Source organism: Trachymyrmex septentrionalis, unplaced genomic scaffold (assembly GCF_001594115.1).
Source record: "Trachymyrmex septentrionalis isolate Tsep2-gDNA-1 unplaced genomic scaffold, Tsep1.0 scaffold148, whole genome shotgun sequence".
Classification (NCBI taxonomy): domain Eukaryota; kingdom Metazoa; phylum Arthropoda; class Insecta; order Hymenoptera; family Formicidae; genus Trachymyrmex; species Trachymyrmex septentrionalis.
Genome location: NW_017304631.1, coordinates 753,545 through 760,257, shown reverse-complemented (window position 1 = coordinate 760,257; position 6,713 = coordinate 753,545). Strand labels below are relative to the sequence as shown.

The 6,713-nt window shown below is 36.4% G+C and overlaps 1 protein-coding gene across 1 annotated transcript in view; it reads left to right on the top strand.

Moving 5' to 3' along the window:
* The window catches only part of LOC108745707 (protein-tyrosine sulfotransferase), an 84,606-nt gene that overhangs the window by 61,973 nt on the left and 15,920 nt on the right, over positions 1–6,713 (top strand). Inside the window, exon 3 of the mRNA XM_018482014.1 lies at positions 93–208. The gene's annotated coding sequence lies outside the window, so the exon portion shown is untranslated. The remainder of the gene's footprint in view (positions 1–92; positions 209–6,713) is intronic.

The following is a 6,713-nucleotide window of genomic DNA, read 5'->3' as shown; positions in this document are numbered from 1 at the left end:
AATTAGTGTTAATTGAACGAAGAGTGAGAGCATCTCGGTTTGCTCGTGAGCTGAAGCGAACGATCGTTTAACGGCCAATTAAATCTCGGCAGGTTGCGCCGCTTCTCGACGACGGGATTGCCGTTGTTTGTCGTTGTCTCGCGATTACCTACCACGATTACTATTCCGGAACCAATCCAAGACCAACGGTCAAATTGGGCGAAGTGGGGTGAGTATATATGACAAAAAGTTATTCGGTTAAGCGAATTGGTTCTGGATTAACTCTCAATAAAACGATATCGATCTGCGAAATCCAAAATTATTTTGATACATTTTCTCTTTATTTTAATAATAATCTTTTTTATTGTCGTCTCTTTTTTTCAATGTTAACTCGTTTTCACTGATTTTGACATTTTTATATTTAATTTGGATATTTTTATGAACACATTCCTGCAGAGCATTTAGAATTAAAAGATCAATGAGGAGCATTAAAAAGATTACTTTGATGATTAATTAAATTAATTACTATAACGATGAAAAAAATCATATTACATCCTGAGAGAATTTAATATTCCTATTTTTGTTTTTTAAGTACAAAACATATGATAAAATTTAATACGGGATTGAGTTCTTATTTTGTCATCAAAGGCATTTGTTATTAAAATTAAAAATTTGTGACGCATGTATTTTGTTATTATTATTAAACGCATCACTGCAATTCTACTCGCGTTAATTATAGAACGAACTATAAAACTTTTGAAGCCGTCAAGCCAATAACTGGGAGAAGAACTCTCCCATCTTCTTATGTCAAACGTACTTTCGTCGAGGTGCTCGTTTCCAATGAGATTCTCTTTCGCTCAAAGCGTACAAAAGCACATCTTCTTCCCTTGTCTTCTCACTTCCACGATTCTCATTTCCTCTGAGAAGAATCGGAGGATTCCTCCAGTTTGGATTCCCGTCTGTGCTAGTTTCGTGCTTAATCTACCAAGTCCACCTCTCTCATTTCTCTTTTTCCTTCTTCATTCGCGATTTGACTTCATGACCGGAAGACTGGAAAAACACGAATATTACATAATTCGATTAAAAACGGATTTCACCGATAGGAACGTACTGTTGGACTGTTGTCAAGCAACCGCGGAATTAAAAGGCCTCACAATCTTCGGTCGATATTCATTCTCCACGCACCTGTTGAGCTCATTAACGAAATGAAATGTGGTAAATTTTCATCCGATAAATTACTACGAAGTATCGCGTGAAACGAGAAGTATAACGTTAAAAAAAGCTGAAGAGCTGCGACGTTAGACTTCGAACGGCTTCTTTATCTCTCAATTTATATTTGTCGACGTATTTGTGAAGATAAACGGACGGCAATAAATAATTCGGTGGAAGAAAGGCGCGAATACCTCGAGAGCGTAAAAATCGCACGTCGCCGAGCCGGCGGTGCTCTTCAGGACCTAATTAACTCATGATGCGTTAAAACTCTATGAGAGCGCTCGTTTTGCGCACATGAAATGAAATATCGTCATATCGCGACCGCGTGAATATTCGCGTTGAAATATGCAGCGCGCATTGATGCGCGAGACGAGTACACTTGTGGGAATCGCGTTTTGATCAAACGGAAATTAGAATTCTAATTTCCGGTACGCTTATCGCCGAAGCCTGTCCGTATATTTCAACCTAATGATATGCCTCTCTGTAACTTCATTCTTCAAGAAAAAAAAAAACTGTTGTTCAAGAGAGAGCGAGAGAGAGAGAGAGAGAGAGAGAGAGAATTTAAATTGATTAGATATTAAACTTTAATCTTTTCCTTCCACAAATGTCTTATGTAACATTTCTTATTTTTTATTTCTTTCCTAGCGTTATAATAAAACCGTTGGAACACTGATACCGATGAGAAAATGGCCAAGGAAAAATCGATTCCAATTTGTCGCCGGTCTGCAGTTAAAAAACCGTCGGCTGGTAACTTTAAGCGACAGGCACATCCTGCGTCATTTATTCATCGCGAACGAATTATGAGCGCGCGGTGGAAGCTCATTTTAAGCGCGCCGATCGACGCCACGAGGGAGCGACAGAACCGATGTCGAAATCGAATCCGACATTTCCACTGAGTCGTGCAAATCAACGGTTGAATTATTCATCGACGAACGGTGCCGTTACCCTCCTTAAAATGTCATTCGTGCCCTTGTTTTATCCCTCGTTTAATCACATTCGGATCGATAGGTCGATAAAACGCCCCACTACTGATCGGAATATGATGTACAGGATGCTGATATTGTATAAGAATGCTCCGCTACTCTGACTATCGTGTCGCTTAACATATTCGTTGTGTACAAAAGGAAAATTTCATGAGCTGCGTGGAACAGTGAATACGTTGATTGAATCCGATATGATGCTGCTCCGATCTCCATTTCTTTGAAAGCCTTTTGCAACAATATTTGTTGAATAATAATGATGTGATGCTATTCAAGAATGTTACATTTTTATATTGACATTTTTGGACTTTCCGTTGCATTTGAATTGCTTCGAGAAATTCATATTTATTTAATAATATCGTATCGTTATTAATTTTCCCCGGCAACTAGGATCTGTAAAGGTATCATTTTGATTATGAATTTTAACAGATAAATTTAAATCTGTAAAAAATAAATAATCCGACTTCTGTGATGATAAAAATTCGTTGTTAAAGCTTTGAGAAGTACACACGAGAATTTTTTCATATTTTTATAATCGGGAACAGTAAAAAATTTGCTCTGTTTCTTGAAGATTTCTATTGTTGACGAAAGAATTAAAATTCACGTTACTGGTGAAGGATTAGAGATTTAAATATGTATATATATATATATATATATATGTGTGTGTGTGTATATATAATTTGTTTACACTAATTTTATTAAATGGAGAGTGCAAAGATCTCTGACTTTATCTTTTTCTTTTATTCTTATAATCGAAAATACGATTCGAACGAAATTCTGTGTCGAACGCTGCTAAATTATTAGGTGACCAACTTATATTTGGCGAGACAACCGATAAACAATTTGGCACATTGCTCACCAGAGAAATCACGATAGAAGCTACAACGGGTATCTTTATCTTTCGACGAGAGATCGATCCAACGACGGAAATCCCTATTTATGGCGACTATTTCTGACACACGTGTGTCGGATATTCCTCGCAAGAATCCTTCGTCGTCCCATAAACTATGTAGCATAGGTTGATCTGGATAGATTCAAATCGACAACTGTCTATCGTATTGCATCGCATGGCAAGACGAATCGGCTCTTACTGACTAGAAACAATAAGAGGAGAGAAACAGAAAGGAAAAATTGTAATAGCTTGTGATTGTATCATTGTGACATTAAACGGAGAAATAAAGAAATTACAGCATTGAAAAAGATAAAAATTCATTATATAAGAATAAAACGTTATTTAATTTATTTCTAATATATACTCTTCAAGAGAGAGAATATATATAATAAACGCATCTTCTCGCTTCTTGTATCAAATATAAAGCAGTTAAAATTGTAAAAGATGCTACACAGGAGGGGGAGATTTTGATTTATTTAATAAATGAAGTCAGTGATTATGTTTGTCGTATATTCCTTTCAAATATGTTTCTGTTTATTGAGTCTTTCAAACTCTTTTACAAAATAAAAATACGAAACAGAATGCGTTCGATAGTCCGACACAATTAAAATGCAGCGAAATACTTAAGCCCTTTTACAGTATCGATACACCTTTTGTTCTGTTTCTCTCTTCTTCTCTTTTTACAATTGAAAATGTATGCGATCAACTAAACCACTGCTGCGCGTTGAAAATACTTTTCGTTAAAAACGAACGAACATAGCGCCAAGCTCTTCACGTTTAATTCACGCCCGATTACGCGCAAATGCGCGTAGAAGAAAAAAGCGATTAAAGGATTTCGCGTTGCGGTGCATTCCCGTATCTTCTCTCAACCTCCGAATTTCCCTCTCCAGGTGTTAAACGAGAAACGACGCTTAGCAATTTCTAGGATATTGGCGACGCTTTAACGGCCGCAGATTCTACGCATTCGAAAGCAATTTTTTTCCTCAGCCAAAATCCAATCGGTAATCATAATAGGATTACGCACAAGTCCGAAAGCAATTCAGTTAACTACGAGCAGAAAGCCACAGCGTGCGAGTTGTCCTCAAATCCGTGAAATTTCAAAGTACGATTTTTTTAAAAATAATTTTCCCTCTAGCGAAAAAGTCATGGATGATAATGCTATCTCTCGCATGAGATTCCGTACGTCCTATAAATTGGCATCACCGAAATCCAACCGGATATATATATATCGTGTAGGTACTTATGTGGGTATTATAACTCACTCGAATATAGGAGTGTCTTAAACTGAAACGTTAGTCTCGAATACTTAATTATAAATACAAGTAGAAGCCTGTGGATTGTACAATGTGAATATAATGTCTATTCACAGATCGTGAATTAATGAATTCACTTTTATATCGTAAGCTCCAACGAATAACAAAAACACAGCTGATAGCCTAAAAGCTCACATAATCTCTAATTAGTACTACTTATGTTTATTAATTTTTTGCAAAAAGATATTTTAAAAACTAGAAGTTGAAGAAAGAGGATTTATTTCATTTTTGCAGAACGATATACAATTTCGACTGAAGTCGACAAGAAGAAACGACGTGAAGTATCTGAATATTATCAGCCGCGTGCAGCCGATTTTCCTTTTCCTCGCTTTCCCGTTCACAAATGGCGAGAGAGGTTCCTGGCTGTTTCGCGATAGTATCGATTTTCCATTTCTTTCGCTACGAACTCAGAAGAGGAATCACGTCGTTATTACATAATCATTATAATGTCGTTTGCGTTAAATACAACCGGAATCGGTATTATTGGAATACATATACCGGCGGCTTCTGATCGAGCTTTTTTTTTTTTTACAGATTATTTAAATCTGCGAGCTCTCTCTTTTCCTTGGCGGAAAGATCAATTATAGGTTTTTCTTTAAAATATCTCAATATGCGAATAAATTGTATCATTTAATCGAATTCATAGTAAAAAAAAAAACGCAGCTCGAATTATTTTAAACTGAAATAATCGTGATTATCGACGAAATGTTCCATTATCGTAATATTTATTAGTAGTCATGTCATTTTGTTTTATTCCCCGAGAGGGCAGATATGGAAAGTCGGTTCGAAAAGAAAAGCAAAGTATATTACGTGCATATTTTTCATTTCTGTCAGCTTTACGGTTTCTTCTTATTTTTAAAGCCGATCTTACAAAAGCGCTCTCGTTTCGAACGCGGTTAACTTTGAATGCAAACTGGTCTCTAATTACTGCGTCCTATTTTCGATGATATTCTGTTTGTTCCCCGATGGAGGGACACAATCTCGTGTGTAAAAACGTTTAACCAAAAAAGGGACGATGCAAATATAAATACGCGAATAGCGGGAGAAGCGCATATTTCTCGCTCGCGGTATTGAAAAATTGAGTGCTCCGGCAAAGCTTGGGAACGCGGCTTCCCAACTCTCTCGTGCCCATTCTTTTGCTCTCTATTCTCCGGCGGGGATTTGGGTTCGTTTCTATATATTTTTGACTGTTTTCCGGGCCGAAAGGTCGCGTGGAAAATATCGACCTATCTTCGTACGGATATATGATCCCGTGTGGATATACAGACAGTACGTCGATAGTAGCCGATACACAAGTTTTTCGACGTTTTTCATTTGAATTTTAGATACGAAAAAAATTCGTCTCATTCTAGTTACAGAATTAATCCATTTATCGAATAAAACTTTTTGAAAAAAAAAAAAAAAAAAACTCGCACGATTGTTACATCTTACAAATATCGTCTTTTTTTTTAAGAAGAAGAAAGAAAACAGAAACCATACGAAATGGAAGCTCTAATAGTTTGCCGAATATTTGCACTTTCGTACGAAACTCCATCATTCTTCTTTCTCGATGGTGTATGTAAATTGAATTCAATTTCCTCGTTTCAATCGTAAAAACTAATAAAAAGTGGAAACTGTTCCGACGACAGGCATTCACCTGGTTAACGGATCGCAGATCAGGAATATATTAAATGCGGTAAAAAAAACTTATCGGACGTATCGCCTTATGCAGCCTCCAATCTCATTTCTCTTCCGCGTCTCTCGCTTCGACGTTATGGAGATGCAATACGCACACTATGTATTTTATCGCTCGCTTCTCGTTGAATGTAGGTTACATCTCGTGCGCGATACGTCGACAAAAGCGAAAGCAAAAAGATGTAAAAAGCTAACGCGCTCGAAAGAATAGCGCGTGCCCTCTCTGGTCGATGCACCGGTAAAAGACGATCGTGAAATGCGAAATCATCGTTTCCCACGGGAACACTGGACAAAATACAAATCAATTTGTCAACAACAAGTATATTTTCGTGAAGCTGTCCCGACATGTCGCATCTTCATTTTTAAAATCTGTCACAGTCTGAAGAGATTGAACTTTCGTGAAAAGAAGGATTTTGAAAATTAATGGCGCAGTAGAAAGCCTGGAGTTTTATCGATTGAGAAAGTGCATTTATCTAACAATAGAATTTATTTAAAAAAAATAATAATAATATGTAAAGCTGCTATTATATATCACTTGGATTGAAATAGAAAGATTTTTAATGAAAATACAAGGACACACACATACGTGTCACTTATTGTTAGATTTTATCATGTACTTATATAATTAATAAAAATTAATTTAATTAATATAATATTATATGA